Genomic DNA, 12,752 nt, shown 5'->3' with positions numbered 1-12,752 from the left:
ACAGTCCTCTGGTCTCCATCTCCTCCCATCATCTTTTTTCTTAGCCCTTCCTTGTCAGGCAGCCGTGTTAGATGGGACTTGGTCTACAGGGCTGGAGCCCAGGTGGAGAAGAATAAAGAGTCAGGCGCCAGGTCTATGACACACACCTTCTGCCAGTCTCCCCCAGCCCCAGGCCACAGTGTCAACACCAGGGTATACACTGCAGGGCTGAGATGCCAAACTGGATTCTTAGAAAGGCCTTCTTAGGGGGACAGTGGGAACCAAGTGCACATGACCCAGCCACTGCCTGGCAGCTGCTGTCATCAGGATTCCAACTTGGAACTAAACGCCTCAGGGTCGCAGTCAGCCTGTCCGTTGGGCTGAGCCTGGCTGATACATCACTCCAATCTTTGCCTCTGTTAACACACAGTGTTCCTCCTGGTGTGTCTGTGTCCAGATTTCTCTCTTTCTCATCTCAAGCAATCTTCCCACCTCAGCTCCCAGCATGCTGGGATTATAGCTGGGAGCCACGGCACCTGGCCTAAATTTCCCTCTTCTTATAGCACAGGGGTCATACTGGATTAGGACACACCTTAATTCAATATGACCTCATTAAATTGATAACATCTGCAAAGACTCTATTTCCAAATAACATGACATTCACAGGTGCTGTGGGTTAGGATTTCAACATATCTTTTTGGAGCACGTAATTCAACCCATAACAGGTGTCTTTTTCTAATGCACACAAAGATACTGTCTGCATGTACCTGGGGGCTGCACACACTGAGAGGTGCTCTTTGGGTAAATTAGAACAAAAATGCTCCATGTTGCATGGTAGCAAACGTTCCCCATAGGATCTTCTCTCCAGGGAAGTGCAAGTACCAGGTGCACAGAGAGCAGGTGGGTCACTAGCGTCTAAACTGTCCCAAAAGGGTACTGAGTTTCTGCTCTTATTTTCAAGAGACCTGGGCCCCAGAGTGCAGGGCTGTTATGGAGCTTCCCTGTAGCATCTCTCCTCCAATGCAGCTAGACAATAAGCCCCAACACTGTGTGATTTCTCCTTGTAGTCTGGAAGAATCGAATTTATAAATACATGAACTAAAGAAGCATTTGTGAGCTGAGCCGGTAGCCTCCTTTCAGGGCTTGTTCTTGCCCTGCCATCCTCTATGTGGCCGCCAGAGGGCGGTCTCCACTCACAAGGCAAATCCGTCCCTCTACTGCCTGAAACCTTCCCGGAGCTGGTCAGCCCCTGCCTACAGGATAGGTCCAAGGTGGTGCAGCCCCACCCAGTTCAGGCAACCCAGAACTGCTTGTTCTTGCCAAGCAGGATGTTTCTCAGCCCTGGATTTTGCTCAGGCTGTTTCCTCCTGCCTCAAGGACCCTGTTCCTCTTCATCATCTGGAAGGGAATTTTAAAGACTCAGTTCAACCTGGGTGCAGTGGCTCACACCTGCAATCCCAGCACTTTGGGAGGCCAAGAAGAGAGGATCACTTGAAGCCAGGAGTTTGAGACCAGCCCGAGCAATATAGTGAGACCCCCATCTCTACAAAAAGGACAAAAATTAGCCAAGTGTTGTGGCGCCAACCTGTAGTCCCAGCTACTGGGGAGGCTGAGGCAGGAGGATCCCTCGAGCCCAGGAATTTGAGGTTGCAGGGAGCTAGGATCATGCTGCTGCACTCTAGCCAGGGTGACAGAGCGAGATCCTGTCTCAAAAAAACAAAACAAACAAAAAACAGAATGAAAGAATAAGAATATCATCATTTTGCAACCCCTAGTAAATGACTGAATTTTAGGTCTTGAGCATGAGTGTCTGATAAGATTCCAACAAGACAACAAGATTTGGGCCTCTGATGGAAGAATGCAACACCATCTATGAAAATCTCTCCCCAAAAGTGGAAGCTGACTCTTAGCAAAAAATTTAATGTGAGCCACATGTATAATTTAATCTTTTCTAGTACTAACCACTTTTTGAAAAGTAAAAAGAAACACATGGAATTAATTCTAATAAAATGCTTTACTTAGCCCAATATATCTAAAATATTATTTCAACATGTAATAAATATGAAAATAGTAATGAGGTATTTTACATTCTTTTGGGGGGGACTAAGTCTTTGAAATCCAGATCATATCTTTCATTGGCAACATATTTCAATTTAGAGGCTAAATATCCGTTGGAAATACTTGATCTGTGTCTTCGTTTGTTAAGGCTGGTATAACAAAATACCATGAACTGGGTAGCTTACAAACGACAAAATTTATTCCTCATGATTCTGGAATCTTGTAGGTTCAAGATCAAGCACCAGCAGAATCAGTATCTGATAAGGGCCCCTTTCTTCATAGACAGCCATTGTCTCACTCTAACCTCACGTGCAGAAGGTCTGGAGGGATCCCTCTCAGGCCTCGTTAATAAGGACACTGTGATATTATGAAATGTTTACATAAATGTGCATGTACATGTACGTTTTCGCCCACGGTTTCTGGCTTATAATTCCTATAACACTTGTTATTTCCTAAGTGACTAAAACAACAAACATATCTCTTGCGAATATATTTGGCCTTTTGTCCTTGGTTCCTGAAGCAACTTCAAAACAGCTTCAGAGCAGTAAAAGTGAAAGGCAGTCTTTTGTGATAACGTTGGGTGGATTCAGGCCTCAGAAGCAGGCTTCAGAAAACAGCATCTCTCTCTCCCTGCCCTTCTCCTGCCCTCCTCTCACCTGCTCCCTTTTCTCCCCAAGGCAGCCCATAGAAACTAAAAATATACTCTAATCTTCCCCTGCCTTTCTGTCTTGGAGCTGGCTATAAAGAAACTCTCTGACCTACTTTGTCTGATTTTAGGTCATAAGACCCCCATCTCAGAAGCTGTCCTGCCCCATACCTGGGAGGAAGGAATGCTGCATCCAGAAGCCAAGAAGAATCTGAACAGACAGGCCTTGTTGGGTTTCCCCCCTTGGTCCATTAGTATTAGATCGTACCCTTTTTGTCTAATCATATTTCGACACGGCTGCCCATGCTTCAATCATGCCTATCCCATGATGTCTCCATAAAAGGGCCAAGAGGACTGGGTTCAGAGAGCTTCCGGACAGCTGAACATGTGGAGGTGCCTGGAGGGTGCTGCGCCCGGGGAGGACATGGAAGCTTCGAGCCCCTTCCCATGTGCCTTGCCTTATGCATCTCTTCATCTGTATCCTTTGCAATATCTTTTATAATAAACTGGTGAATAAATGTGTTTCCCTGAGTTCTGCGAGCCGCTCTAGCAAATTAATGGAGCCCAAGCAGGGTAGTGGGACCCTGATTTATAGTTGGTTGCTCAGAAGCACAGTGTAAAACAACCTTGAGCTTATAACTGGCATTGAAAGTGGGGGGCAGTCTTGTGGGACTGAGCCCCTAACCTGTGGGATCTGAGGCTATCTCTAGGTAGACAGTGTCAGAATTGAACCGGGTAGGAGGACACCCGGCTGGTGTCCGAAGCAGAACTGATTGCTTGCTTGGTGTATGTGGGAAAACCCCGACGAGTTTGGTAACAAAAGTCTTCTGTGTTGATTGTTGTTGTGGTGTGAGAGCAGAGGAAAAACAGTTGTTTTTTCCACAAAGGCACTAATTCCATCATGAGGGCTTTGTTCCTGTGACCTAATCACCTCCCAAAGGCTCCACCTCCCAAATATCATCACCTTGGGAGTAAAGATTTCAAAACAAATTTGGGGGTGGGGGGGCCTACATATTTACAGTTTATAAAATTCACAATTAAAAAAGGAGTTTCGCAATTGAAAAAGTTGTTCTGGAAATTCTTAAGTTTTCCAATAACTGAATCAATTATCCATGCTTAAAATTTGAATTAATTAAAATTAACTTATGCAGCACAATTCACAATCACAAAGATATGGAATTAGGCCTGGTGTGGTGGCTCACACCTGTAATCCTAGCACTTTGGGACACCGAGGCAGGAAGACTGCTTGAGACCAGGAGTTCAAGACCAGCCTGGGTAAGTGTGAGACCGTGTCTCTACAAAAAATAAAAAAGTTAGCAGAGCCTGGTGGTGCATGCCTATGGTCCCAAGGCTGAGGCAGGAAGATCACCTGAGCCCAGGAGTTTGACATTGCAGTGAGCTATGATGACACAACTGCACTCTAGCCCAGGTGACACAGCGAGATCCCATCTCAAAAAAAAAAAAAAAAAAAAGATGGAATCAACGTAAGTCCCCTTCAACTGATGAGTGGATAAAGAAAATGTGGAACACACACCATGGAATACTACTCATCGATAATAAAGACTGAAATAATGTGTTTTGCAGCAACTTGAATGGAACTGGAGGCCATTGTCCTAAGTGAAGTAACTCAGGAGCAGAAAAACAAATGCTGCACGTTCTCGCCTGTAAGTGGGGGCTAAACTACGCCTGCCTGCACAAGGGCACACAGAGTGGTATAACGGACATCGGAGACTCACCTGGGGGGCAGAGTGAGAGAGGGATAAGGGTTGAACAATCACCTGTGGAGTACAATGTACACTGCTCAGGTGATGGATGCACCAAAAGCCAGACTTCACCACTAGATGACATATACCTATAACGGAATTCAACTTGTACCCTAAAGCTGCTAAAATAAAAAAATACAAAAAGAAGAAAAATTCACTTAAATAAAAAATTCATTTCCTCAGTTGTACCAGTCACATTTCTGGTGCTCCATAGCTACGTGTAGCTAATGGTACCACCTCCAACAGGGAAGACAGATCCAATCACCAGGCCACAGGACAGAGAAGAGAGGAATATGTTAAATAACATCACGGGGATATAACCAACAAAATCCAGATGGCAGGAAAATTTGCAGGATAAACAATCTCACATCTTCAACAGATAAGTTGCAAAGAGAGAGAGAGATGGAGGGGAAACCTCTAGATGAAAAGAAACCTAAAATGCATACCGACTGTATCAGTTATCTGTTACTGCAGAACAAGTTACCCTCAAGCCTAGCAGCTTAAAACAACAAACATTTATTATCACACAGTTTCTGAAGGTCAAGGATTGGGGCCTCGGGTTATGAGGTTGCAGTCAAGCAACTGACTGCGTTTGCCATATCTCACGGCTCCACTAGGGTGGAGGGATCCACTTGACTGGTGTGGTTGTTGGCAGGTCTCAGTTCCTCCTCCTCATCTGATGGGTCGCTCCCTGGGGCTATCTGAGTTTCTCAAGACAGGTCATGTGGTTTCCCCCAGAACCAGAGAGAGAGACAGACAGACAGACAGATAGACACAGGGGGGGATGTCTAAACAAAAGCTGCAGTCTTTCGTTTTAGAAGCAACAGAACTTCACATCTCCCTATGGTGTTAGTCACATAGACCAACCCTGGTACAACGTGGGAGGGACTAGCACAAGGGTGTGAACAGGAGGTAGGATCATTGGGCCATCTTGGAGGCTGGCTACCCACATCAACCCATCCCAATGTTTAGACCCATTTGGATTCCGATTCAAAGAAACAATTTCCTTAAAATGGCATTTATGAGGTATTTGGACACATGCTTGATGTTTGATAATATTAAGGAATTACCATCAATTAGTTTAGGCAGGATAATGATATCAGTTTTTTTGTGTGTGTGCACATAAGTATCGATTGCTTAAGGATAATGATATTGTGGCTATAATTTTTTCAAAGCATTCTTAGCTTTTAGAGATACATACAGAAATGTTTACCAATGAAAATGAAAGAATTTCTAAAATTTGTTTTAAAAATCAGGGGAAGTGGGAAGTAGCTTGCTGTAGGGTTGAAACAATATTAGTCAGGAGTTGATAATTGTTGAAGCTGATGATGAGTTCTTGGGGCATCCCAAGATTTAATTAAATTTTTAAAAATTTAAATAATTAATTATCTCAGTGGACAGATAAAAGTTGCATATATTTGTTGTGTACAACTTGATGCTTGGAAATATATGTTTTCTCTACTTTTTGTGTGTTAAATTTTGTCTAGAATAAAAGGATATTTTTTATGGCCAGCTAGATTGAGCTACTTGTGGGCAGAAATGGAATCACCCAGGTCTGTGGAAGATGACACTAATGTTTGTTGAATTAATGAATGGACTTTGTAGCCAGTGTTGGTTTGTGTGAACTGGAGAGAGAAACCTATTGATTTGGGGAGAGAAGATGTGAAGTTTCAGGTATATCCAAGCACCATAGTCATACTTTACCTGTAGAAATACAGTGTGAAGCTGCGCTGCATATTGGTTTGCGGTCAGGATACCAGGAGTTTGATTTTACCTCTTACTCAACTGGGTGACCTGAGATAATAATGTCACTGTCCCCAACTTCAGAAATAGATGGAAGGCATTCATTCAACATACTCACTGAGCATCTACTATGTGTCAAGAACTGAACTAAGTACCAGATGCATAAAGATAACGATGACATCATTCCTGTTCCAAAGGAGTTCATGGTCAAGCTCAATGGTTTTCCATCTTTCTTTCACTGGATTCCAGAAGCTCCTGTGAGTGTTCCTAGAGTCCTGACCATCCTGACTGCAGAATAAACGAGAGGGTATGCCTGAATTTCAACGTGCAAACGGTAATGCACCCCATTTGAGAATTACTGCTCCACTTGGCCAGATAATAATACCTACCATTAATTGAATTTCTGTGCCAGAAATGCTGTGCCAGGCACTTGACATACATTATCTTATGCAATCCTTACTGGAAATTAGGTGCTATGTCCTCTTTGCAGATGAGAAAACCATGACTTCATGATCCCCCAGTGAGTGTGTGGCATCTGTGGCACCCAGCCTTCTGGGATGATCTGAATGATTCTTTTAAGTGCTATAATTCTGAGTAAGCCTTTTAGGCAATCACTGGCTCTTTGACTCTTGGCCAATTATTTAACCCTTTGATCTTTGGTCTTCTTTCTTTATCTGCAGAATGAGCTGGTTGTGAAGGTTGTAACTCATGAGGCATCCAGCTCAGTTCCTGTGAAGCTTTCACATCTTTTATTTCACTGCTCTCATCCGTAGACAGCCGGAGACAGCCTGGAAAGTCAAGACTTGATTCATAGACTGGGGAATTGCCCAGATAGACAGGTCACTGGATGAGGAATGATAAAGGGGATGGTAGAAGACTTAGCCGTGGTCTCACAGCTGAGGAGGGAGAACAGGGGTCGGAGAGGAGGACACTCATATCCAAAAATCTGGCCAACCAGGATGCAGAGATCTTTGGGACTGTGGGGATGAAGGTTCGAAGTAGCTTATTGTGTGTGGGCAGTGGGAGAGGAAGTGGGGGGGCCAGGAGAGCATCCTAGGAGAGGCTGGTCCAAAATGAAATGACAGGGACTGGCCACACCAGTAAAGCATACCTGGCCCAGAGAGGGTACAAACAACAGACTTTGCCAAATACAAGTCCCAAATGAACAATCCATCACCAGGAGTAAAAGCCAACACGTGGGGATCCACAGGCGAGTGTACTAGAGGGCATTCACAAAATTTAGAGCAACGAAAGGACATTATTAGTAGCACTGACATTCGCTTGGTGCTTTATAATTTGCGAAGTACTTTCACATGCTTTGTCTCATTTGCCCTCTGAGGGGTGAGTGGGCAGTGCGATCTGAGTTTGCAGTGCTAGGACCCCGTGCCAGCTGTGGGATCTAGCCCATCACCCTCTCAGAATGACTTTCCTCATCTGTAAGTGACCAAATAATCCCACCGATCCTACAATGTTGTGGGGATTAAGCCAAAGTGCTTTGTTAACATTCTGGGTGCTTCTGTGGTTCACACCGCGTCACCACCAGTAGTGGGTAGAGGTGGCTGAAACCCAGGCCTGCTGAGCTGGGGCTCTCCACTTGGCCACGTGTCTCTCCCCACAACCCCACCGCCCCGCCACCCCTGCCCCCACCCGGCCTTGGCTGATGTCACAGCACAGTGGCCACCTCCCTGCATCCTCCCAGTACTTAGGATGCTGAAACCACTTGTTCTCTCTTGCTGGGAGGGCAGCCAAGAAGTTAAAGCCACCTTTTAACGCCTCACCGCCCCCGCCCCCTATCCTCGCGCGAAATCTTGATGGGAGAGATGCGGACTATCCTAGATGTCTGAGAATAAGAGATTGGAACAAGTTGGCTTGCGATTGGCCCAGTGAGCCGCCTGGAGGTGGGACTTACGCTGACATCTTGCTTCTGAGTGGCTTGAACAGGAGGGGGATGGGAACTTTGGTAAACCTTCCATTTTGATTGGCTATGGGGACTGGCCATGGGCGAGTGTTGGACCAATTCAAGAGTTTCTGGTGGCAGACGGTGGGGCTTCTAGTGAAAGGGGCGGGACTAGCATATGATTGCGTCTCCCTTTGGCCACTAGTGACTTTTTCCTTGAAATCTTCGACTTTTTGAAGTGCTTTCCCACAATGAAACATATACCAACTTAACTGCAGTTTAGTGAAATGCGCAGCGTGGTACCACTTTCAGAAATCAGGGATGCGGGAAGTCCTATAAAAAAAAAAAAAAGGTTGAATGAATTGTCAGTTACTTTTTGGCCTACCCGGGCCTGGAATTCTGTTTCCTGATTCTGGTCCCTTTAACCCTCGATGTGGCTGTGTGTATGAGAGTCCAAGAAAATGATCCCCCATGTTATTCCATTAGCACATCCAATGGGATCAGTTTACCAGGTTATGTATGGAGTTACCACCCTGGAAAGTACAAAAACGGAATAAGATAGGTGAGTGATGAACTTGGGGGCTGGTGGGGGCGAGCATGAGAGCTGGGCCGTCCCTGGAGGGAGGATCTCCAGCAGACCTCAGGAGACCGTAACATTTCCTGCATCCGAGAGCGCTTTACAGTTACTAAAGCGCTTTGTGCATCACTTTCCTGGCTCCTTACAGGGTAGAGCTGCAGGTGTTTTTATCTTACTTTATGGGTGAAGCAGGAAGCCCTGCAGGAGTTAAGAGCCTGGGCCATCAGCTTATTAGGCTCAGGGGCAGCGCTGCACCCGCTCCGGTCCCAGGTCCATGCTTCCCTCTTCCTCCCACTCACTTGGGTTAGCAGGGGGTGCAGAGCCTCGTGTGTGCATGTGCTCGGGTACACACGGTGTACATAGAAGTCTTTCCCCGTGTTGCCCCGCGGGGGCCTTGCTATCTGCCAGCCAGGGACATAACAGCAGGTGATTGTAGGATGAGGGGCCCTGGCACTCAGGGGAGAGGCTACTCAGGGACCCCACGCAGTGGTGGGAAGACTGAGACGTCTTGGCCCAGCTCCGCTCCTTTCAGCCTCTCAGCTCTGTTTCTTGGTGTCTCTTCCAGTCCCCAGGCTTCTCGGGTTTCCGATTTCCTCTGTCAGTTTCTCAGACGCAGTCCTGGGGCTCCGAGTCCCATTTCCAGCCACTCTTACTTATCTAGCGGTCGGAATGGGAGAGGGGATTCCGCTGAGGGTGTGGCCCCTGGAGTAGAGGGACTTCGGGAGCTGGGGACTTCTGGACCCAGAAGAGAGGTGCTGGGGAGGGTGGGTGATAACTAAGCCGGCCACCCCCCGCCCTCCACCAAAACCCAAGACACCCCCACTCCCAGTCCTGCTCCGGACAAGGCAAAGTCACGCTGCCACCACCCGAGGCCACTCAGCTGCTCCTGCGGGCAGGGCCGCGCCGCCCAGGGCACCCCCCTGCCCCACCCGCGCCGCCGGCCCCCAGCCGGACTCGAGTCCGCTCCAGATCCGTCCCGGGTTTCCCCCGCGTCGCTGGGGTCTCCGCCCCTCGGAGCCGCCGCCCGGGCCGCGCTGGAGCGACGCCGCGGGAACCGCACGCGCTGCGCGGCCCAGAACCCACTGGGTGCCCGAGCCGGCGTAGCGAACTGAGCTGCGACGCTGGCCCCACGCTGGCGTTCGAGGTCCCAGTCGGGACCCGACGGCGCGACCTGGGCCCCGCGCGTCATCCTCCTCTGACTCTCCGGGCTCCAAAGCTACCCCCATCTCGGCGAGGCTCGCTGTCTGCGCCGGCTCCGCCTCTCAGCATCCCGGCCTGGCTCCGGCTCCGGCTCCGGTGAGGTAGGGGTAGGGAGCCCCGCAGGGCCCGGGGGCGGGGGGCTGGCGTGCTCCTCCGCGGTGCAAAGGGGGCAGCAGGAGACCGCCGCCCCCCAGGGGGAGAGAGCGGCTGCGCCCCCTGCTGCCTGACCCTTCGCGTCAGTGACCTAGATACCTGAGATCGAGACTTCGCCCCAGGTGTCCAGGGGCGCTTTCCTGCCATCCCTCCCCCCAACCTCTGTCTCCATTTGGCTCGCACCTGTCCCTAGGGTCCGGTGCCCAGAGGCACCCTTGCCAAGTAGACAGCTTCCTTCGGAATCTCCACCCGACTGCTGCCCCCCAAGCCTCTACTACAGGAATGGGGCGGAGGGAAGACCCTCACCAGGAAAGACCCTCCAGTAAAGTCTCCCTCCTCCACTATGTGGCCTCTGGACCACCCGCCTCCCCCGCTCGCTGGGCTGTCTTCCTCTGTCCCTGCCTCTGCTCCCGGGGCCTTCCAGCCCGCCCCACTTGGTCTCATCTCCCTTGTCGCTGTTTTCGAGGTGTTCTCTTCCAGCCTCTTTTCTGACTTTCTCCTCCCCGTGACCCCTTTCCTCCCCACACCAGGAAAAGGGGGTGTGTCATGCTGCTTTCTATTTATGGTCTCCCTGGGGAGGGGGTGCGCTGTAGGATTTTTTTGGCATCTGCCGGGCCCGGAGTCACGAGATGTCATGTCTGTGATTCGGTGTCTGTGCCTCCGCCCGCTCCCCTTTCTCATCTCCTGCGGCTCCGCATCTCCCTTGTCGCCTTTGTCTCCTTTCCGCCTCCCTTCCTGTCTCTTTCGCTCTCATCTTCGGGCGCTTTGTGTAGCTGCCTTCTTTGTCTCCTCCTCTCCACGTCCCTGCTCCCTTGCCTCCCTCTCCTCCCTCTCCTCCCTCCCCCGGTTCCTAGAAGCCTACGGCCTCAAGGGCGTCAATATTTCAGGTGTGTGGGGTGCGGTGGGAGAGGGGTAGGGGTGGTGGGCTCCCAGCATGCCCAGCTATGCCTCTGATCACCCCCTCCCCAGAGTGATCATTCATATTTATGAGATTAAAAGAATGGCCCCAAGGATGTGGGAATTCAGATGGGGAGGGAAATGCTGTCCCTCTTGCTGGAGCTTGGGCCAGAAGATGCCTGAACTACATCTCCCACAGTGCCCTGGAGGCTAGGGGCTGCCTCTACCTCTGCCTAGACACCTATGGGAGTTATAGTTCCATGGAGCCAGGCTGGAGGGTGCTGTACTGGAGGGTGGGAAATGGCCACAGTGTAGAGGGAGGGTTGGGGGCCGGCCCACTGCTTTAGTTGGCCTGGAACCCCAACCTACTTTGTTCCCACTACTCACCTCCCCCAAGGTTTAAGGACCTTGGAACCTTTGTTTGTGACCCCCCTCCAAAAAGGAACAGGATTAGAGGGAGTGCCTAGGAAGAAAAGATGGGGGGGGATGAATTGGAAAATTCTTCCTTCTTCCCTGTGACCCTGGGAACTCCTAACCCCCCCACACACCCCTACTCCCCATCCCCTACCCACAAACAACCTTATCTAAGATGTAGAAATACCATTTGGAAATAGTCTCCCCATCGCGAAAGCAAGGGAGAGAAACTGGAGCCTAATGGCTTGAATTGGTTCCAGTCTGTGGGTTGCTAATAGTTTGTCCATCCCCTTTGGGGGCAGTGGAGTATTGCTAGTGTCACCACTGAACCACCAGCTTGTATTTTCCCAGGACCCATGAACAGCTGGTTCAGGTCGCCTGGAGATGCAACGGGAGCCAGCAGCTAACCTGCTCATCTCTGGGACCCCTTGTCCTCAGGACCTGCTGCAAGGAGTCTGGTGCCTGGGCTGGACCAAGGGTTGGGGTCTGTGTAGGTCTGAATGTTGGCACAGGGATTGCTGACAGTGTGGGCCAGGCAGTGGGGATTCCCCCGCAGTCCCAACTCTGGTCCTGTGTCAGCTTAGCCCACCAAGATGTTTGACTCCTATTAAGGACCCAGTAAGTCCTCTCCTTGCTCCACATATGGGCTGGATTTAGAGATCCAGTTACACCAAAAAGAGGTCTTCCCCACTGGCCTGGGAGCCAGGAAACAACTTTTAGCCTGGTTCTGTCCAAGCTGAGTCACCTTGGGGGAGGTTTTTAACCTCCCAGAGCCTCAGTTTCCTGACTGTGAAAGGAATGGGTTGAATCTGATGGTGTCTGATGGCCCCAGCAGGGGCTCTAAAATCCTTTGAGCCTGGCTTTCCCTCCCCTCAGCTGTCCTATCTCACCTGGATTTAGCAGGAAGAGCCTTAGATGTTGGAGTCAGGTTGGAAAGAGTCAGAAAAGAAAGAAGGAGATGGAACTCTTGTGTTGAAGCTTTGTTTGTATAGCAGGTATGCTGTATTTATGTAAGCTATGGTTATGGCATGGAAGCTGAAACCATCCCCAACTACCCCTTGGTGCCACAGCTGGTCAACCTTCCCCAAACCTAAGTCATGTTTTTGTAAAACAAAATGAAACAAACAAACAAAAAACCTTCAGCCAAGCCCAGTGTTACCCATCACAGAATAGTTGGTCTGTGTGCCCCCGGGATGTTGGTTAATGAGGCTTAATGTAGGTTATGTGAGGTGAGCATTGAAATTGACTGAAATCGAGAGGAGTGGGCTGTGATTGGTTCATTGGTTGGTCTGGTGGAGACAGATCTGTAAATAGGAGTTTTCAGGAGTTGGATAGGGGGTTTTCTCTTTGGTTTTGCTGGAGCTCCAATAGAGCCCTTTTGAAAATTATCCTGGAGTGGAGCTCAAGTCTCCCTATGGGGAAGGC

Source organism: Propithecus coquereli, unplaced genomic scaffold, assembly GCF_000956105.1.
Source record: "Propithecus coquereli isolate 6110/MARCELLA unplaced genomic scaffold, Pcoq_1.0 Scaffold840, whole genome shotgun sequence".
Taxonomy (NCBI): domain Eukaryota; kingdom Metazoa; phylum Chordata; class Mammalia; order Primates; family Indriidae; genus Propithecus; species Propithecus coquereli.
The sequence above is the reverse complement of the archived record's forward strand: the minus strand, read 5'-3'. Positions refer to the sequence as shown.